We start from the raw sequence: 23754 nt of genomic DNA on the forward strand, positions 1-23754 counted from the left end.
ATGTGAATCTTGGCAAGAAAATAAAACTGTTCATTAAAAACAGAAATTCCACAATGACAATTTTGTTATTGTCTATCATTTTCAATCAAATATTAACCTCTAATGGTAACTGAGCTAGATAAAGTGCCTAAACTGAAGTTCCAATAAAACGTAATCTCTCCAATTTCAGAAATTAAAAAATGGGAACAGCTTCAAGTTTTTTTTTATTTTTTTTATTTTGTTAATACTATTCAAGTTTAATATTCCTACTCAAACGTATATGTACAGTAATTTTACGTACACATAGGGCATGCGATGCAAGGTGTTTGCAGTGCAAAATGTTGAAGCAGTGAAAATATATGTATCTTGCTTCAGATTTTTCTTTCACAGCTCTCGAAACATGCGTTTACGCAGACTTTTATTGGAAGCGTACATTGCTGTGGCTGGTGTGAACTTTGCATAACAGTGGTTTGATAGCTAATTGTCTTGCTAAAACTGCTGTGGTTTTAAGAGGGAGGACTATCCTTTCAAAAATAACTCATGATATCCTCCAGAAAAGGATTCAGATCCCTCAATCCACTCTTGTATCAGAGTTAGGTGTCACCCAGTGTCTGAGCAAAGTAACCACTGATCTTTTAGTCCAATACACGTTGAACCTTTTCTATTTAAAAGCCTTCCTCCTGAACAGATGAGAGATAGTGTATTTTTTTCTAATGTAGGCATTCAAAACTGACAAGACGTGTCTTTGATCCAGATCGTTAGTATAGCTTACTTCCCCTAAGTGAAGATAGTTATGACATATTCTCTGTTTTAGCATGCATTATAGCTGAACCAGCATCATCCTCTCAAAAGCAAAGGTTTGCATGTTTAAATGCTCAAGGATAAATGTTGAGAAAAAAAATCACTGGAATATGTTTTCTGAAAGAAAGACATAAGAAGCCATAAGATCTGCTGAGCTAGATACCATTACTGACGATAACTTTGCATTGACCTTCGCTCTGTCTCCTGTGTACGATATGCATTGGATTTTTAAAGATTGGTTTTGGCAATTCCTCTTATGGACCAAGGTGAGTGGCATCAGGTATGTTCAACTTGCAGTCTATGACCACTGACCCTTTAATCGTCTGGGCTCACTTAAGCTGCTGGCGGATTCCCCAGTAGATTTGTTTTTAATGTGCTGTGATTTTTTTTTCTCCTGCAGCAAAGCCCCCCTTTTATCTTCTTCCTGCTGTGCGGCTATAGCCCAAATGAAGTTGGGGCAAGTCAAAAATGCCCTGTCAGAACAAGCCAGAAAACAGCTTTATTGAGTCTTGAAAACATTTATATTTGGATATTAATTTAATTGAATGTACAATGTTCAACAATTTGCACATATTTCATTTGAATTGAAAATTTTACATGTATAAGTTAAAAAATACAGGCAATGCTTTAAGTCACCAACCGCAGAAATGTCACAGTAAAATGTGATTTTCTTTTTTTTTTCTGGGTTAGTTTTGACTTATTTAATTGAAGGTCACGAAAAGAATCTCAATGAAAACATGTATTAATTTATTCAAAGGTATTTGAGTCTGTTTCTGATTGTATTTTTCTTTAATTCTTTCTTTTTTAATGGTTGGAGAGCCAGAAAGCATGAGGTTTGGGGGGAAACCTAAAACTTTTTCCGACAACCTGAACATGACAAACCTGAGGACCAAGGGAAAAAAAGTGTGACAACAAATGACATTTCAGAGATAAACTTACAACAAGACTCTTAAATATTGATTTGATTTGATTTGATTTGAAATGGTTTATTTCAAGCAATCAAAATAGAAATAATACACAAAAACAATATAATCATCAGTTATACATTCATACAGTAACTAATCAAACTTAGGATAATTAGACATAATTAATAAATATTGCTTGAAAGGGAGTGGAAGGAAGCGAACTTATATAATCCCACCCCGTTATACTATAACCATTTTATTACATGATTTATCAATATCCGGTTCCTAGGTTTTATCAGACAGAATTAACAATCATAAGGTATCAATAAAGCAGATGCCAAAGATGAATTACTTAAGTACTACGTCAAAAATAACTATTTTAGAAATCAACATGGCAAATGCAGCATCTGAAATATATGCAAATTATGTTACTTTTAAAAGTCATTCATATGCTTTAAAACATAATACTATATCAGTAAAATAGACACAACACTGTTTCAGGAATTTTCATAGCAAAATTTCATCAAGTATCAAAAGTTAAAAACATGTGCAAAGTTATGCTACATTAGGAAAGATTTTTGAATCAATTTATCAATTTTAGGAGCTAGTGAAGTAATATCATCAAAAGTCAATCAATTTAACAATTTTCAAAAGTGATTAATCATTTGTTTTACTCTTTTTATATATATTTTTTTTGTATTTTTATTTTATTTATTTTTTATATAATAAAGTAAAGTAATGCTGTAGGGGAAAAATAAAAAGGGTCCATAAACTGTCGAATTGTCCAAGGTTGGCATTTCTTCTTTTACTGATAACAGCCGATTTTCTGGGTTTAAACAGTTAATAGTTTTCTTCCATGTTATGTCTGCAGACATTAGATTCAGGTCCATATCCTTCTTCAGCTGATATCAGCTGCGGTGAAAGTTGAGGTCAAGTTGTCTGAGGATAGTTAAAGCAGATGAGGCTGTGATTGGGAGGAGGAAGAACTTTGAAACACAAACTACTATGACTGTAAAACTAACAAAAGCGACCTACTGTACTCTATGATTTATAATCTAGTTTTATATACTATGGCTTTATACTAATACTAATTTTATATAAATAATTTATATACAATATTATATATTTAATAATACATTGAACTAAATTTAATAATAATTTGTTTGAAAGAGAGTGGGAAGAAGCAAACCTTTACAATCTCACCTCTATTAAACTTATATTATAATTTACACGTTTTGTTGTATTATTTATACTACTACAGACTAAGCTTTGATTTTCCAAAAGTACAAAACGATCACATTTATTTCCTTTGCAATGCTAGTTGCATTTCATAATCTAACACTCATAATAATAATTTTTGCTCAAAGCTATTTTTTGAGAATAGCAGATGTGTTCTTATAGTGTGGTGGCTGAGATCTGATTTTTATTTCCACTTTTTAATCTTTCTATACAAACTGGTATGGGTGAAAAACAATGAAATGTGTTAAGAAATAATGTGTTATCCAACTGATTAACATGAAATGGAACACCATTATCACTGTGTGTAAGAAACACAGCCCCTATGTTTGTAAAGTATTCAAGATTGTGAGGATTGTGGTTTGCAACAAGAAGTAGTGGATTCTACAATAGCAAATTGAGACACACTTTCCCCAAAGCCAGGACACGACATGACAACAAGACTGGGGTATGGCTAATATTCTGTCTGTTGTATGTTAAGCAGGTAACAAATCACAACAGAGCGTCTATACAACCTTAAATTTTTACTGTTGTTAATTTTACCTCAAGAGTTTTATGTAAAAGTAAAATCTTAGCAGAACTCTGTCATATATTCTCACAAAACAGAAAAGCATTTGCTTGTTTATTACAAGCCCAAGTCACATTTGTTTTGTCCAATTTAAACTACTGATAATAAAGTCAATCTGCTTTTTTTGCGTCAAATTCTATGACCATGCTGAACACAGCAGCAAGCAAAGCACACATATAAGGTCTAGCTTAAAAACAAGTTTGTCCCAGCATAATGATGGCACAGTGTTTTTGTGTCTGTCTCCTTCCTGCTGTCTCATTTTTGCAGTTACAAACACATGTGTTTTGTTCAAACAGATATTCATCTTTTTTGTCTTTATTCTGTAATCCTGTTATTGTCATTACTAATACATCTGCTTTTGTTTATAACTGATGTTCCAATGATACTTCACTTTCATCTATTTCTGTCATGTTATGCATATTTCTGTCTGACAACAGATGTTCAGTGACTTTCTGCTCATCTGCTTATTTTTTTCTAACTCCTGTTTCCACTGTCTTGTCCAATAACAGTGGACAGGACAGTTAATCTCCTTTCTCATAGTTGCCTGTTCATCTTACTAGTCATGTTCCAATATTTTTTGAGTTTGTCTGTCTAAGTCCTGTCCTCTCAGACCCTAACTGGTCTTACTTACTGGTTCTGGTTCTGCTTCTTCCTAATCTTCCATTTAGAGGACATTTTCCCTCCACTGTTGCCTTCTCTTGCTCATAATGGTTATTACACCAAAAGCCTTCAATGTAATTTGTCGGTCACTTATATGTGACATTAGTGTAAAATTAAGATAACCATAATTGACTGGATTGGATTATAGCAGTGAAAATAAATAAAGCTCTGTCTGAAGTGTTCTGCCTTTGTGTAACACTTTGAGGCAACCCTGGTTGTTAACGGGCTCTTCATAAATAAGCTGAACTGAATTGATTATTGGATAACGTTGTTCATCTTCACTACTCAGGCAACATTAGACTTCACCTTTAGTCAGAGGACATAAAGACTGACTCCAAAAGTCACAAGAGCATTTTTGACTTATGCTCCTCTTTAGTTTTGTGACGTGAGATTTAGCACTGAACTGCTCGAGACTTGAGTTAGATTTTAACTCTAGACTTTTTTTTTTATGTTGCCTCAATGCAGTCAGAAATTTGAAAATGAAAAATTCCCTTGAACACATTTTTTAATTGTATGAAATAATTTATTTAAAACAGAATCCTCAATTGATGGTTTTAAAGGTTTCTGCTTTTGCTGTAAATATTTTCTCTAAATACGGCCAAAAAGGTCCAAAGTATATAGCCGGATGTGGCCCTTGATTATCTCAATCAATCAAGTAATTGATTGATTTTTAATGATTCAACCTTGAAAAGCTAGATGGAAATTCAGGATATAATAAATTATTATAATATAATTCACAACAAACTGTGTGTAATGAATACAAAATCATTATCATATATCATTTTAAGACAACATGAACAAAAGTATTTTTGTTTATTCTAATGTCTTGTGTAAATGAATAGTTTCCTTTCCTTGAGTATTCCAATTTGTTACAATTAAAGGTCTTTTTTTGTTGTTATTGGTGTCATAGAAACACCGAGCTTTAGAGGGAAGCTGAGCATTTTAAGGGGAAGAAAGAACAAAAACATGTATTGTACTTAGGTCACTACGTCACAGCAGTTTCCCTGTTTAACATGCTGTCACCCAATACTGTCAGTTTCCTGTAGGATGTGCCAGTCCAGAAAGATGGAGTAACAGCAAGAACATTTTAGTGCAAACATTTTTTATGTGTTATGGTAATAATACATCAACATTTTCTTTATGTCATAAAAGTATGTTTAATTTCTCATTCACAAGAATTTTCTACTGTTTAGACTCCATGGTTATTCATGTAAAAACAAAGGAGTACTTTCTACAAGTGTGAATTTGTAAAAATCTGTGTTTACGTGTCAGAACAGCTGGAACAAGCCACGAATCGTTTCCTGTGCAGGGAAGTTGGTCTGGATTTGGACATTTTATTAGGTTCTGCATTATATGAAGGAATACAGTTATGTGCAAACTTTGCCAAAAAAAATGAGTCACCAGTGCTCAACTTGGACTTATAAAAAGGAATGACTCTTAGTGGATACCACCAACAGAAAGAGTTTGGACTGTTCTATTTGTTTTTCATTGTACTTGGCAGATTTGTGGATGAATGCAGACTTAAAGTTCTTGAGAAAAAAAACATGAAATTAGGCATAAATTCATCCCAGTGGTCAAAAATAGAAAAAAAAAACTGTTGATCTAATACAATAAAGGGGTAACACCTCTAACAACAAAGCCTTTAATACAGTTAGTATTTAAAGTCTATTTAACTACAAAGTCGTTGACAATTTAATTTATTATCTTTTAAGAATCAAGTCCTACATTATGAGGTTTAATCATCTCAGTGCTAAATTATGACCAACCTGATGTTGAACTGTGGCAAAACAACATATAAGTGCATCAAAGTTAAAAGTATGTACGTAAGAACTAACAGGGCAAAATCTTCCCCAGTTTTAAAGTCCCATTAGCTGTCACACACCTAGGTGTGTGAGATTTGCTCTCTGCATTTGACCCATCCCCTGGAGAAGCGGTGAGCTGCAGACACATTTAGTAGTTTAACCCCCCAATCCAACACCTTCATGCTGAGTGTCAAGCAGGGAGGTATTGGGACCCAATTTTAGAGTCTTTGATAAGACTTGGCCTGGATTTGATCTCATGACCTTCCAGTCACAGGGCAGCCACTCTAACACAAGAACACTGAGCTGAGAAAAATTGTGTTGTTTTAGCTTGTTTCATTTGTTCTCACAATTGACTCTAATCATCAATTTGTGAGATTGTGTCCCATCCTTGATTCTTAAGTTTTTCTTCTTGCTGTGTCAATGTCAGACCTTGCTTGAGTTTCTCCTCATGACAGCTGCTCTCTGTTGGAATATTGTACTCCAGTGTACTCCAGTGTGCTTAAGCCAGTGTTTTGTCATATTCTTCCCGTGAGCTTCTTGTTTTCACTTTGTCAAGCTCAACTTTTGTCATGTTTAGTTTTTACCTGTGCATTTGCCCCCCCCCCCCCCCCCCCCCCAAGAGGTTTACAGTGATCCCTTGCTATATCACGGTTTACTTTTCACGGTTTCGCTACTTCACGGATTTGGATTGTGCATTGTGTTCTGCATTCTGATTGGCTAAAAAGTCACTCAGCGAGTAGCTCAAGAATGGGACCCTTTGATGAGCCGTTCATTACAGTTCTCCAACATAATCGATGGTGGCATGTCGGTGTATAAGGATCTTTAGCAAAGAAGAAAAAAGAGCGACAACAACTGCCTATCACTATGTTCCTCTCCCGAACAAACACACCTGCAGCTGCACCGCGGGCTTCAGAAGGAAAAAACGCTGCACAGGATGCAGCGGCTCAGTATGAAGAGCAGTGAAAAAGAAGACCGGTGTCACTATCTGTCCCACTGTACTTTTTTATTTTTTTCATAATCATTTTAAATTTTCCTCCGTTTAATCCACTCGGGTCGCGGTGGGCGGGGCTAATCTCCGCAATTTAAAGCCTTCTGTTCTTATCGATGATTGAAATTATTATTTGACAGCACACTACAGAAGTTATTTGTTGAAAAAACGTTTCTAAAGTACTTTTATTTGTTAAAAAAACAATTGATTTAGCCTGTTAAATGGTTTGTTCTTTCTTTTCAATGTATAATAGTGAATTTCATTGTATAATAATTGTAAAAAAATAAAGGTTTCTACTTCACGGGTTTTGCTTATCACGGGTTCTATTTGGAACGTAACCCCCGCGATAATCAAGGGATCACTGTATTTAATTTTCTGCCAAGCCTGCTTCTGGTTTTCCTGTCATTATGTACTTCAACGATCACACTCGTGACATTTTAGTGTTCTTGCACTTGTCTGAATGTCACTTTGACAAGTACCACACGTTTAAACAAAGGGCATACTTGGGACAGTTTCCTCACTTGTTCCCCCGATTTCTCACTGGCCTGTGGCTAGCAATCCTTTGGGCTAATGCTAATGCCAGTATTTCCACAACCAAATAAGTAGCTTGCAATATATGTCTGCAATAAATAGCAAGATTTAAAGTCCCTGTCTGATTACCTTTTGATTAATTTTAAAAGCATTTCTAGTGGTCTTTTCATTATGATTATGAAGTTTTTAGCCAAAATCAAAAAAATGTTTTAGATTTTAGAATTTTCTGTAGACATGGTTCTGCAGAGCAGCAGTAGTTCAATAGGAAATTAGCTCCGAGTTGTGGGTCAGACTGTTGGCGCAGAGTAAGCCCATCCTTCTGTCTACATGATCCTACAGTCCCTTACAACCCCAACATAACATTACGGGTCCAACAATAATGGCACGTAATATGTGAACTGACCAGTCATACAGTTTTGAGCCTATTGCCAGCTGAGAAGATGAAAAGATGAAAAGGAAACCTGTGCATAAAACTTCAAAATGATCATCCAGACTAAGAGTACAATTCTAATAATAACACACTATTAGATTTGATTTTGAAAAAAAGCTTGAGCTTTTATAACACGGCTTACATGTGTTGCCCTTCAAAAGGGACATCATGTCAACACTGATTCGTCCACAACTAACAAAAGAGCAAACCGCTCAGTTATATGATTTGATTAACAGCAAATCATAACATTGTCCCTTTACATGCCTCTGGTAAACAGTAGAGCGGCAAGCAAACATTTATAATCTTTTGCGTCTGCTTCAGAATTTAATTAGCCTTTTTTTTAACCCATGAACCCGGAGCCTCGCCCCTGCTGTAAGACGCAGAATTCATTAAGCTGTTTTCTGCCCTCAGATTTTCACACCAGCGCTTTGAACATCTGCACCCTGTCATGTATCATCCCATTCATTTCTACTTAATTTGATCCTAATAAGTGCCTACATAAGGAGCCAGATGTTGCTGCTTCGACTGTGGCACTGGAAGTTTTCTTTGAGGGGAGTTGTGCGCTGCATGTGCCTTGTGAGCAGAGAGGTAGGGATAGACTAATTGAAATCACTCATTAATCTGCAAGAGTTTTGTGGTTTCTTGTTGTCAGTCATGGGGTTCACCTGTCAATCCCTCTATAAATCAATCATTATTCTCCATTGGACAATGCAAGCAGTTTTGAATTGTATAACGAAATTCAAAAAATGTGTTTGTAAGGAAAGAAGCTGAAACATTTTTGTTCCATTTCAAGTAAGATCCAGTTAAATGACACAACTTTAGGGCTCGCTTTGGGGTAAAAGTCTAAAATAATGCAGCATAATTTCTCCTATTGAGGGCACGGTGCAGTTATGGGGGAATATGTGTGTTAGTTGATGTTCGGGGGGCAGGATGCTGAAAGTAGATCTGATTATGTTCTGTGTTTGGAGAACCCCTGTAAACTTGACTGCTAATCAGCACCATATGCCAGCCCCTGGCCCTTCATTCTCATCTTGTCAGATGAAGTGGCTCCTAGACATGGCTCCTGACATGCCCTGGATTCAGCCACAGCAACTAGCCGCCTGCCTTGTACTAATGAGAGAAGTGGTGTATGCCGAAAAGTCTCTTGTACCCCAGAGAGGTTGACGGGGGACGATCAGAGAAGCCACAATCTGAGGCACATGACCTTTTTGATAGGGTGGAGGAAGTGGTGGCGATAGGCCGGCGTCAGCTGCAAATATTGCTCACCTGGCTCTTTTTATTGGGTATGGAAAAGAAGGCAATCAGTATCACTGGAGCAGTTCTTTGGGGGGGATTAGGGTTATTTGAAGTCAAAAAAAGAGATTTGAACCCAGGGTGACCTTTCAAATTTTAGTGACCTGGTTTCAAAGTTTGTGATAAACAGGAAAAGCCTGGTATGGTATGTAAAATTCGTATCAAATCAAGTGAATATAACTCCTTTGATTATCGCTTTGATAACCTTTGAGATTGTTAGGGGCTGATGCAATCTCGTTGATGTTAACTAGAGAAAAAAAATGAATCCAAAATGTTCCAAAGGGTTTGCAGTTTTGCAGCTTTGCACAGCCTCTCAAACTTCTGTCCAAGTCAGCATCTGCTCCTGTTTAACCAAAAAGCATAGCCAGTCTTTAGGGTCTGCTGACAGCATACCAGTTGTGACATGCCGACAGCACCACAGGGGTTTGACTGCTGTCCCTGTCCCCACTCAAACTATTTTTTTTTTCTTAACTTGTCCTGTCAAACAGCTGGGCAAACAGATGGGAGCTGAAGACCTCTTGTGTTGGACATACTTTACTTTAACAACAGGGGTTATGAATCTTCTGACAAACCAGATGTATGTCTGAATAGACCCCTTTTGTAATCGAGGCCAAACTTTATTCATTTTAATCGTATTTGAAAATCTTTTGTGTTGGACTGGACGGAAAAGGAAAGAAGGGAAGAAGAGAGGGATGTTAGAGAGGGGGGGATAAGAGGGTGATTATAGAGGGGGGTTGTAAAACCATGAAGCAGCATAAAGCCACAAGTTACACAAACTATTTTTGCCATAAGTGTCCAGGCGTTGCACATTTCGGGCTTCTGCATTCAAAACTCTCACGTTCACATGTTGCTATATGTATGTTTCCACAACTGCTTTTGGGATCTACTTACAAAGCAAACGGCCGCTCAACGCATGTAGAATGGTAAACCAGGTTTAACTGACCAAACATAGAATTTAGTAGTGACGTATGGCTTTTTAATTCTCAGAAGTGCCAACCATTGGAAAATCAATCATGGAGGAGAAATTAATAATTGCGGTTTGCGCCTGGCTGGGATTAGTCTCTCATATATTGGAATAGGAATAATACAGTTTTGACATTTCTCACCAAAGCTCTTCCAACTGTAGGTGGCAGATATGTGTTAGTAAACAGAAGAAAGAGAACAAGAAAAAGAAGTCCCTGTGATGCGTATTCAAGAACATTCAAGAACATTCAAGAACGTGCGCTACATGCCTGGTATAAACGTAGCTTGATACGTATGTTAAAACAGTAAGGGTTTACTCCTACTGGCCGTAAGCTCCATTACGGCTCACGCTCAATGCACCGCTGCATTGCTTTTGCCCAGGGTTCGGTGATCTGGCACACCTCTGCAAGGTGGGCCAGCGGTCAGAGCCCGGGACGGCACCAGAGCAACCACAGCTACAAAAAGACTTGCCCGATGATCTGCGGGCTGTTAGGAAACTCTTACAGATTCAGAAATGAATGAGATGCCTCGTAATTTAAACTGGTCCCTGACAGGCTGTTGTTGTGTTGGGTGAAATACTGAGATGAAAAGCACTATGTGATGACTCTGCAGTACTCCAACAATGCAATAAACTACAACAGCAAGATCCCAGAGGCCCTGATTGATATCTGTAATAGAGCACTTTGTCTGTTTGAACTGCTGTTTGTACTGAGTCCCAGTCTGGGGCTGCCTCTGCTTCTTTCATGCACTGTTGTCATTCAAAGTGACTGCAGCTTAGTGTATCTGTCAGCTGACTGGTTTCTCATTGTTTTACATGCTCTGAGACTATGCCTGTGAGAGACAGAGAGTGCTGGCCCCTCAGGCAAACATCATGTCAGCCAGCTTTGTTCTACAGGAAGCTGGGACTCCCTTCACTGCTGCTGCTGCTTGGCTCCTGTGCTAACTGGGGAAGTCTGTGAGATTAAATGTAAAACCCTGAATCTCGTACCTCCTAATGGTTTGTGACATCCACACTTTGCTGGGACTGCAACTGACGACACAAAGGAACAGCAACAAAGCAAACAGTCTGTGAAAGATGCTCTGCACAAAACACATGTACATCATTTTCTCTGACGGATGTGGGAACAGTCTCTGTGCATCCTTTAATAAATCATTAAAAATATGCTGAGTGGCACAACATGGGGGCAATTTTCTTGACAATGAAGGCGTGGGATTTAAGAATTTAAAAAAAGGAATTCAAATAGACTGTAACTACTCTATTTATTGGGAATGCGCTCCTGTTTTGACATAGATAGTAATAGTATATTAATGAAGGGCTTTATACTCCTCTATGAATTATTGAAGACAAGACCATAATCCCAAGTTAGTCAGTCAGTCCAGTCAGGGGGTTGTGTCCCCATGAGGGCAAGTCCAAAGCTCAACTTTCAGAGGAGGATGCAGTTGTAACATTGAGTAAACAAGTAATTAAGAAATATGAAGAATTGACAAAAATTAAGTTATCAAAAAGTGTGAAATGAAAAACAAAGACGTGAAATGGAAATGGCAACGTTGATGTCCAAAACAAAACAAAAGTAGAAAGGAAATAGAAAAGAGGGCTATGTGTACTTCAGTGGCCCCAGAGGGATGGAAGGAAAAAAGGAGACAGTCATATATGAAAAATGTCTGAAATGGTCATTATTATTTCATGCACATGCCTTTTCTTTGCTTGAAAAATTTAAGCCTCAGTGGGAGCATCAACATTGCACATGTCAAAAAATATATATAAAAAAGGAAAAGTTAAAGGACTAAAGATGACTTAAGTGGGAGAGGAGAGCGTATGCAAAACCCACATGTGTAACAGCCATAAGTAAACAGTGACTATGCAGTAAACTTGGCAGAACAGTGACATTTTTGAGTGCACAGCCAGCGCATTAAGCTTGCTCTTTTATTATCAGGTTGAGCAGATTGATTCGCATCTTTGTTTTTTTTTTGTTTTCCGGATTCTTCAGACCTCGTTGCATGAACCCAGACCTAAAGCATGGTCTTTTAAAGGTTTTTGAAAATATTAGAAGGTTTGAATTTGTAAAAAGGTGTCTCATAAGGTTTCAAAATATTGTTGACAGAGTGTGCCAACTAACTATCAACTGTATACATTTTGTCCAACAACACTCTTTTCCCATACCAATACACCAGAACAACCTACATTTTTGCATATTTTGAGGGTTTTTACAAAAGGAAAAGGAAAATAGAAAACTAAGGAGATTTTGAGTCTTGTGAACAAATGAAAGTTAAATTCAACACTCACTTTAAATCATACATCATGCTCATGAGAAATCACTGGTTTCCCAAACAAGGAATTTCATGAAGCCTTAAAATATATCAGTTTTAAGTTCTAAAAACCCCACTGCCTAATTATACATGCTTAGTAGATGACCAACGTGGCTGCATATTTCAGTCAACAACCGATAAACAAATCTGCGTATATTGCTGTATTCTTTAGTCATTAGTTTACAGGCCAACTGTACATAGAAATAAACAAGAAAACCTTCTTCTTGCTTGTGTAGCATTCTAACAGTGGTGTTGCCTTTGATCTCTAGTCCTTGATCTATTGGGCTAATGGTGTCATATCACCCTGTGATGTGCTGGATTAATTAGGTGGAACGGTATTTATCCCTTAAAATCATAATACTAATTTATCCAATGCAATGTGGCGACTCTGTGGGTGGCAGCAGTGGGTCCAACTTCTAATAAAAACGTTTAGCCTTCACATCGTCTGATGAGCTCCAGCTCTGAATGGATCACAAATCAGTGGAGACATTAGGCAGTGGTGCCAATTATTAAAAAGAATCAATTATGTCAATATCAACATCAGTGCATTGCTGCTTTTTTTTCCAGAGCATGTGCTGCAGAAATATTTATTGTACTGTTTGGCAAAAAGTGGAGCAGAAATGCTTGTGAAAACCTCCCTATAAAAAAAAGAAAAATAGGAAAGGAGACCACAATTAAGATTTCACTGTGTCATAATGCAGAAAGTAGAAAAACCAAGGGCAATGCAAAATGAAATGGCGATGCCGGACAGGAGAGACTGATTTTGCTTTTAATTAGTCCCATGTTCAATGATACGCAAATTTAATTAAAATGCTGCAACATGGAAAGCAGCAGGTAAATACGGGGACATAATAAGAATGGAAGGGAAAGGAAGAATGAAAGAAAGAGCAAACAAAACCTGCCAAACCTCACAAAGAACTCTTGCCGTGGTTCTTTGTGTCCAGACCAAAGATAGTGTACATTGTCCATCCCTGTGTACAATTCTGCAGTGCAGGGCCCCCGGTTCCTCAGGCTGAATGCAGCCTGTTCTTGTGCTCTGGCCTGTGAATGCTATCTCACAATACCAGTGCCCAGAATGCTGCCTATTCCCAGACCCAGCAAACGCCACAAGGGGATAAGGAACACACAATTGATATAAAGTGTATTCTTTTCCATAGAATCCCAACCATCTTGTCGCAAACTGTTTCTGGTACTTTATCAAAGAACAAATGCCTTTGAAATCACCGAAATAAAGCATTGTTACATGAATTCTGACAGGAATAATCTTACTAGTCCATCTTTTAACATTCTTGCAGACAGGCCATGTGCTCCATGTCTGTCCACCTAAAAATCCACAGGAGTCCTTTAATATTAAACTTCCCTCAACTTGTCGGCTCAGAAATTATGTTTTGCTTCAAACATCAAAATGTTTAATTTTCTGATAAAAAATAAAGTATGTTTTGAAATCAATTATTTAATTTTTGATTATTTACACACAACAATCAAATAAATGAAAATATATCTAAAAGGAGTCTACCTTTCTCTCTAAGCTTTGCCCCACAGAAGACTGCCATCTACTGGTTACAAGTGGTGCAGCACACTCAAAGAGTGCAACCTTCGCTCTTGAGACTGACAACTTATTTGATGTTTATTAGATTTTTAGCTGCATTTCATTTGCTAGTATGATGGGACATGCAAAAAAAAAAAGTCCTGATAATCGTTTGTGACCTCCACCTTTTAAAGACTGACTGCCCCTAATCGTGACTAAGGTAACACATTTGGACAGATTTATCTCTGCCTACAATGCTATTAAAGAACAAAACGATGGAAGGTTAACTGATTTGGGACTTAGTGTTTTTGCTGAATTGAACAGTACAAGAGCAACACTGTCTCATTAGAGTTACTGCCACAAAACACTGATCTTGCAGTTTAAGGCCATTTTCCTCTCACTTTCACCCTCTTTGCTGAATACGGAACACATCCTTATAACACTTGTCGTCTTGTTTAAATTGAGGAGGTGACAACTGCTTTACAAAGGCAAATAGGATCTAATCCACACTGAAAGATGAATAGATCAGTAGAAATGTCACCGTCCTTACTGACTTAGGACACACAGACTAATGATAATTATTGATGACACTTGATGACAGCCACAGTGTAATGAAGAAACACACGGAAAAAGGTTTTCTGATGGTTCTTTGAAACTGCACTGATTTGAGGTCCAAAGTTATTTTCTGTCATTGCAAAATTAAAAATTGTGTCAATGTTTATTGTGGGTTTTTTTCCCCTTTCTTGCCTTGCAAAAAGCATACAATGCTACTTTGTATATTTTTTCAAAATATTCATGTGATTCATATTTGCATTAATCCTGATTAATTGTTTTTAAGTAAATTAGAAAAGGAAGTTTCCAGAAGAGGATTTTTTTTTGGGGGGGGGGAAAGATAACCTTTTCAGCAAACAAATGACTAATAATCTCTAAAAGTAAGAATTGTTAAGTCTTTTCAAACTCAAAATCTTTACTTTTTGACATTTTTTTAATTTCACAAGAGCCTGCATCAGTTCTGAGTTTGGCCAGTGCTTGCTGAAAACCTCTTCTCTTTTGTCCACCATTTATCCAGTCATGTTAGAAGAGTAGATTTGCAATGGACAGGCATAAAAAAAACGCCCTGACAGTGATCCATTGTGCCGCTGTACTGTTTTTGGTATCCACTGAGCTTTGGTGTGGGCTGCTCTGCATCCTCACTGCCCGAAGGCTGTTTTCCTAATCATATTAATGAAGGAGCGATGCGTCAACCTGGGCTGCAGAGCTGCCGTCTTTGCTCAAGGAGCAGTCCTATTCACAGTGTACCTGTACTAATCTGACAGCCTTGATCAAGGAACAGAAAATAAAACCCCTAAGGCCTCTATTGATCAACCTTGAGTCTTACTCTAACACTGTTGTGAGGGGTTGGTTAGCTATTACAAATGTTAGTGTGTTCAATGAATTATTTCATCAGAAAAAGCAAGCTGCATTAAGTATTTATTTTGAAGTAAACTATTTCAAAGGGGTGTCCATACTAGATCATCCCTGTTGAGAGTGGGGTCCAACGGTGCAGCCAATTCTTTGTTTATGTCTACAATTTGGGGCATCAATAGTGAAATCACAGTCAAAGGCAGAAGTATCTGCCAGTCTTCAGAATTCTGAAACCCAGAGGGCCAGTTCCAGTCTTCAGTTTAAGTGATCATGTAACTGCAGAGTTTCAATTGTTTCTGTTTTTAAAAAAGCTCTGTCTTGGAGAAAACTGTATTCAGGCTCAGAGGCCCTGGCAACAAACTTTTATTAATAACCTCAGCTCAGTAATGTGGACCTGCGAGTGGTAGATGATCAAAGGTAAAAACGACCTTGCAGGGAGGATAAAGCAGTAATACATAATAATGTATGGTGAGTATTTGCTGTAAATAATCAGTAATATAATTACCCACCAAGACCTGCCTTCTCACTTATTTCCTAAATGTTTACTAATGGACTCTTTCTCTTAGTCGTTCTATTACAGAGAATTGTTGAGTGTTGCCCTGGAGGCTTACATCTCTCTCAGGGCCGTGGGCCTGGTTAATGGATGACCCACTTGTTAGCTAATTGCTGCGGTGTCCCTGAACACAAAGGAAATGTTGAATTATGTTATACTTCTGTTAGATAATGAGCTGGAGCAGGCAAAGCACTTTCTTCTCTGTACACTTACTGCACACAGTGTTTTATTTTACACCTTTTGAATTTGATGGCTGGATTGTTTTAAAAGACTGTTGGTGTGTTTGATTACGTCTGATAACAGCTTTTTTTAATTAGGTCTTTAGCACAAAATGCAGATTTTTTCATTTTTGCGACATGTGTACATCAAGAATATATTTGACACAAACAACGTGTCAAAAACCCTTGAAGTATAGATACTAAACAAAGGAAAGGGTCCACAAAAATCGTTACAAATACCAGAAAGACTAAATGACAGTTAAAAATATCAAAATCAAGATCATAAAGAATTGTTTAGTTAAAATTGTTTAATAAGAGAATACAAGCAAAAATTGTTTATTTTGTAGGTTTTATTTTCTGCTTGATATTTAAATATAAGTATATGTATATATGTGTATATATAAATATAGATATATGGCTCAGAAAGAGAGCCCTGCGATCCCTGAAGCACACAGTCTCCTCACCTCTTGGGCCTGAAGCCAGCCATGCAAAGGCCAAGCTGGCCAAAGAGTCTCTTTCACCCGCCTCTGAGGATTTGCTTTCACTAGAGAACATGCTAGAACACAGTGCCATGTTCGAATTTGACTGGCACTTTTTTTCAAAAAGTACTCTCAGCCAATTGGAAGGGCCTGGCTGGTGATTTTCTTCAATATTTAAAGTCCTAGGATAGAATCTCTGGCAGCAGAGGATGAACAGAGAGCACCACTGCATGAAATGAAATAAATAACTTAGTCTAGCTTTCCTTCTTACAATTGAGACACACTCAAATCCCAGGAATGACATTTTTAAGCCCCTTCCATGCTATTGTTCCGGCTTCATGATCAGTATCAGCAGTCTGTGTTTATTCAACCCTCAATTACCAAAGCCTCAGCCGGCAGGCCTTTAATTGATTACTTTAATTGATTGGCTGGGGGGGTAACCATGGCTGAAAAGCAGTTTATCTTAATCAGTTGAGAGGAAATTTAGAGAGGGACTTGATTTCCTCCAGCTGATCACCTCTACATGGCATGTAAGCGTGGAGTGGGAGGAGGTGTGTAAAAATCTGTAGTTGTACGTTTAGCACTCTTCCTTAGCAGAGATGAAAAGACACAAGAGGACAATGGATTTACGTTGTGTGTTTGTTTTTTCTTTATTCACAGAAACTTAAATGGTTCAAAAAGAAATGAAAAGTCCCAACCACAAGTCGACTTGCTAACTTAACTTTAATAATAATCGTGTAATGGATAAATTAATCAAAGCCGCTAATGTAATTATTAATTAAATTGAAAAAATAATAATCTGTACAGTATTTTTGGGACAACCTATTTAAAGGTTTATAACAGCAATTAGCTCAATTTCGTGTTTAACAAAATTATGTGACCACTACTAATTGTTTAGTTGTATCAGCATACAGTTTAGTATATTTTTACACAAGAAAAATCTGGATGTTAATGCTTTAAATCTTCATAGTGATTCATGTAAATATTGTATGTTTATTTAAATCCCCCGTTTAGGTTCATGCTTTAATGCAGGCACATGAGAGGTCTGATTCGTAACAGATTGCTGATCATAATTGCACCTTTTTTTTTTTACTGTCACTAAAAAGTAACAAAGCTCGAGGGAAATATTCTGCAAGCCCGACAACCTGTTATTGACATCATGTTGCTGTTGACAGGGTTAGACTTGTAAAACAGCAGGTGGTCGACTGGATTCTTTTTCTGTGGATGTAGGGATCTTTTTTTTCACTTTTGATAGATGAACGGAAGTGCAGTGATAAGGGCCGTTATTTCTCCCAAAACTTAAGACCAAGTATACACACCAGTGTACAAAAAAAAACTTTGAAATTGTGCTTGCAACCTCATTGACTCAACATATTGCGTGTCACATTGTACGTGCTTCCATTTCATTTTGGAAGTTGGAAGAAAATCACAACTTTTTTAAATCTAAAAACTATTTATATCCTGCAATAGTCAAAGTACACTATGAAGGAACTTTGCAAAACTTTAAGCGTTGCACTGTACTGCTTGAAAGAACGATCACTCCAATACAGCTAGAAACAACATGTTCTAGTAGCGTTTTCTGATTGTAATGTTCTAAATTCAAGGAGGAAAATCAACATTTTCTGAACAATAAAAGCCTTTAGTGAAAGACAATTGAGCCATTGACAATACCAAAATGACACTAATGCATGCATGAAATGTGTACATAACTTAACCTTTGCTGCTTATGTTTTACTAGATGAGCTATCTGCAGCTTTGACTTACCTGAAATTATGACAACAGTAACCTTTGCTTCGGATTGCTGTTTTGACCTGTCCGTCTTCATTAGTGGCCGCTTACTGTACGCCCTTTGCATGTTGGGGATTGGCCTCTAATGGTTTCTAAATAGAAATGCATTTTCCTCATCTGTCCAAAGGATAATGACAAGAGGCCATCATGACCTTGTCTGGATTAGGCCAGAGCACCAAGCTTCCACTAGACTATAAAACATTTTTACTTTTTCATTTGTGTAAGATATATTTTCTTTATTTTTTATTTTCTCATATTTTTACATTGTCATACTTTTTTTTAAAGTTTTGAAGTGTTGATTTATTTTGTTTCATGGTTTATGGAAAAGTACTTTGAATTGGATGTTGATTTGTGTTGGCAGTTGTTAGAGCATAAAGATATTATTAATATCTATATATGGTATTGTGATATTTTTTTGACTTAAAAAGGTTTTATGACAAGGACAAAATAGTGATATATTAAAGTAATGCAAGCTTTGCTATGTTCAAATCTGCCTTGAATAAGATTGAAACAAATATATGACCTATTTAGGTAAAATGATACAAGTGAAAGCTGCATCTAAGGTGTTAACAAAAAATGCCCAAAAAACATTTAACTCTACTTTGTAAAATGTTATCCACATTTAATATCACTGTATACCGTATTTTCCGGACTATAAGTCGCACCGGAGTATAAGTCGCACCTGCCCAAAAATACATTATAAAGTAGAAAAAAACACAGATAAGGACTATACTATACTGGACTATAAGTCGCATTTTAACTTTCACAACCTTATATGACACAATCATAGCAGACTGTTTATCTAATAATTTCACAGTAATTTTTTCTCAAACTTATTTATTTATTCTTTTCATGAAGCATCATTGGCTAACTAATACTCTGTTTTCATCCTGTATTTGTAGAAACAGTTTTCACTTTTATTGCATTTCTGAATCTATGAAATCATTGGAAAATAGAATATTATGTTGTTAGCCTTCAAGATCTTACTGTAAAAAAAAGTTTGCTGATTCTCTGAGTCACTTAACATACTCTTAACACTTAACATACCTCATACATCAAATTGACCCAGGAACATCATCTCTGTTCCTCACAAATGAACATAACAGGAGGGTTAACAATGTATTTATTTCAATTTATTTCGAATATAAGTCGCTGCGGAGTATAAGTCGCACCCCTTGCCAAACTATGAAAAAAAGGGCGACTTATAGTCCGGAAAATACGGTAATTTCCTTTGTTTTTACCTAATTCTGTGCTTCTGAGTTCTATACTATTGTTGCAAATGTATTAGGTGGAGCCTTTAATAAAGCCCTACAGGTTTTTTGCCTTTCCCTGCACTGTCTTCAATTTTCTTTTATCTATTTTTTTTTCTTGTCTTTTCGTTGTGCAAAATAAAATCAAAATAAAATTTTAAGCAGTAATGTTTACTAAAAAACACATGTAAAACATGAATCAGAAAAGATAATTCTGAAGCCCAATATCATTTCATCTTTATAATTTAAGAAAATACACTCAAAAAACTAAAATATCCCCATTAATTTAAATTAAAAAAATACAATTTAAACTTAAAGAAAATTCTAAACCTTGGATGTTTTTGGACCTCATTTAGACAAAAATCTTTTTTTTTTTTTATTTAAAAAAATATTCTGATCATAAGTACGCTTAACATACCTATATTTTTAATGAAGTAGGACCTTTCCTCATTTAACAATGTGGCTTTTAATTTATTATCTGAAGGAAATACAACATTTTTTAGGTAAGTGTTGAAGGTACATTCATGTATTTTTTGATATAGTTAGTTTGACCCACACAACAGTAAAGTTATTGGTTTTTAATGACTTTAACTAGATTTCTGTCTCAGAGATGCAGCCATATTTCACTATTGGATCACTTTTTTGTTGACTAAACTTGAGTACTTTTAGCAAACACTTTAGGTTTTGAGCTAAAAATCAGTAGTTTTTATAACTACAGGTGTGTGTTTTTATGTATGTGCATTTCTTTGAAACATCTAACACTAGGTGTATGTACCTACACGTTATAGGACAGTCTGGATTCAAAATAGTTCTAGAGTGGGGGGAAAAGGAGAACAAGATGAGGGGACAGGGAAATGTGGTGAAAGAAGTGGTTTCCTTGTTATTCTCTTTTCTCTACCTCATTCCATTCTGTCACTCCATCTCTCTGCCATCGCCGGGCTACTCTACTCCAAATAAATGTTTCATGAGACAGTCCCCATATCCCCTGCTAGAATATTATTCTGCAGACATGTCCAAGAGATTATATGACACATCACTCAGTCACATCCACCTCAGACCACACATCACACAGCCCACCACAAGTGCATTTTCAACAGAACTGAGATAGTAGGGGGGAAAACAGCATAGAAGCATATTTTATTACTCAAAACAGACTGTCAAATAGTGTCTGCAGTCAACGTATTATCAAAGGGTTTATCCTTTTTAGATGTGAAAGTCTAAAGTGGGTCACACTCTGCATTCACGGTAATATCACAGTAAATATTCACAAGCTTATCATTATTTAATCACTCCCTAATGGAAAAGATCCCCACCCCAAATATAGACCCACCTCCAAACTTAATCCTTTTCAAATATGTTAACAGCTGTAACTGTAAACTTCATACTGGTAGTCTGCTTGTTCTGCCTTTCACCTCTGCAGTTTTCCACAGGGCAGTGGAAAATAAGTTCAAACGCACTCACAGAATTCTTTTCCAAGAAAGCAAATGAATATACATCTTTTTACATGTTTTATTACAATTTTCTTTTTATTTAACAATGTGGGTTTGCAATACCTAGTGTAATCTAAGATAAGCACTTTTAGTTGACGGAAGTGAAATGTTTTGCACAGTTTGTGTGTTTTCTTTTTTTTCTCTGTATTGATAATGACTGATGTGCATAGGTGTTGAAATAGCGCAGGTATCTTATATACAGAAGCTTTTGTGTGTACATGCTGATTTCCTTTGTTTTTCCTTTCTTTTTACATACTTTATCTCAGCAACTGAAAGAGGGAACTCTATCTACCTGTGTTTGCAACAGAGCCATAGTAATGTTATTACGTAATGCTTCAAGAGGGAAATTGTTAAACAAATAAAGATTCACTCCAAGAAAAACTGTGTTTTTGGCTTTTTGTAACATTTGTAGCATTTTTCTCATCATGGAGTATATATTTATAGAATGGAGTATATATATATATATAGAGAGAGAGAGAGAGAGAGAAAATTAAGCTTAAAAAATTGAATTTCTGAGTATCTCTTTATTTGAAATTGTGGTGAATCAGGGAAAGGCGAAAACATGGCATTCAAAAAAACTTGTAGTTCCTGTGTACAAACTACAACCAGGAGGCCACAAGCCCTCTGCTCCGCTCCATTCTAATGCATTTACTTGTAGATGACTAGATCCATTACATCTTTGTAACATCTGAGCTGGCATCTGGCTCAAATTGTATAACTGGATAGCTCCAACATTTCCCGCCATTTTTGTTTCACCGTTATTGTAAGGTTGGGTTTGTGAGGGACTGTAAGCTAGCGAGAGAAAGTGTAAATAAAGGGATGATGGGGAGTGAGAGCAGGCTTACTCCGTGCCAAAAGTCCCGTTGTCAGAAGTCAGAGAGCTGTCTACCCCTCTTATCACCAGCGGGAACCATCTCCAGAGTTCTAACCACACTACATCTCACACAGTGCACACTTCTTGGATGCTGCACACCTGGCTCTCATTCACCCAATCAATCACAGCATACTTAAGCTCTGCACTGAGCCTCACTCAGTGCAAAGTATTGTTTGTGGCACTCTGCCTTTATTGTCGATTGTTGTATCTGGAGCTGGTCTTCTGACCCTGTTTCTGACTCTGTTTCCCTGCCGCCTGCCCTAACTCTCGCCTGGATCCTGATTACCCTCTCTCTCTTTTGATGATCTCATGCCTGTTAATGACCCCTGCCTGTCTGATCCTGATTTAGCTTTGTGGACTTTTAGCTGAGCTAATAAACCTACTGCATTTGGAACCAGCTGTCTGCCTATTCTTGAGACACCTGTCCACAACTCAGAGGCAAATGAACTCCTGCTGCTCTGCAGAAACTAAGTTTTAGAAAACAACTTAATCCTCATTAAAAGATTTTAAAAATAGATCAAAAGATGATAGGAGTCATTGGGACCTTAAACCTTGTCACTTGTGTTTCATGTGTGGTAAATTTAAGTGTCATGGCTGCCAGATTTATTGAAAAAAAGTTATGTTGCTTTGGGTTTCCTACCTAGTTTAAAAATGCATTTATTTTTCTCTTACATGCCCCACATAAGGTATTAAAGAACAGAAATGTAAAAGCACTATGCAGACCAGAGGATACACAACCATACCACATGAAAAGAAGTCAAAGAAACGTGTTAAAAAACACTTTTCTCAATCTTAGCTCTGCAGACCTCGCACAGAATCAGTCATTAATAATCTAAAAAAAAACTACACATTTTATTGAAGTGTGTCTCCTCAAAAAGTATTGTACAATATTCTTTCAATACGCAGGTCTTTTTCACTGTACTGGTTTCCCCTGTAGTATTCTATTTTCAAGACCAGTTTTTAAATTTTAATGCAACGTAACTTCATTGCATTCAAAGTGAGATCAAAGTGTTCTGGTTTTCTGTTTGATGTATCCTCTATTTGAAGATCTCTTCCAAAGACAGTGGCTCTAAAACAAAAGTTTGCATATCCTTCCCCTGTGTGGAGAAAACTTCTGCTTCACAGAAAATTGTATTGATCACAGAAAAACTTAGAAAGACTGGGGTTTTGTCTGAATCATGTTGTTGCATTGTCAAAACAAGGTCCAGACACGCAATTCTGTTTGTATGAGGAAGGTGAATCAAAGCCAGAAATAAGGCGAGCCTCAAAGACAAGTCAAATTTATCAAGGAGCAGTTGCTATATGTGAATGTTGTGTCCAACACTGTTCTGATGGACAACCACATCGGAAGGAAAGTATCCCCCACAGTCGGTGATTGACAGCTACTCGTAGCAATGTTGCTGGAACACTGAAGAGCCAGAACCCAAAACACAAGATGTGTGATGAGGAGCCATCAAATAAATACCAGGAAGTTGACAATGAAATGGCAAACACAGGCAAAGACTGGGGTCAAGTGTTGATGTGTGTCTATCATCACTAAACAGCTATTTCAAACCATGTTTACCCAGGAGCTTGTGTTTACAAAAAGGCTGACACCTTACTGTAATTTCTCCAAAAGAGTTTTTCTTTCCTCCAGAACTAAACTTTACTGACCAGCCTGTCTGTCTGTCTGTCTGTTTGTTTGGCTGTTGTGAGGAACATGGTGGA

This window comes from Oryzias latipes, chromosome 3 (assembly GCF_053564925.1).
Source record: "Oryzias latipes strain Hd-rR chromosome 3, Olatipes_Hd-rR_3.1".
Taxonomy (NCBI): domain Eukaryota; kingdom Metazoa; phylum Chordata; class Actinopteri; order Beloniformes; family Adrianichthyidae; genus Oryzias; species Oryzias latipes.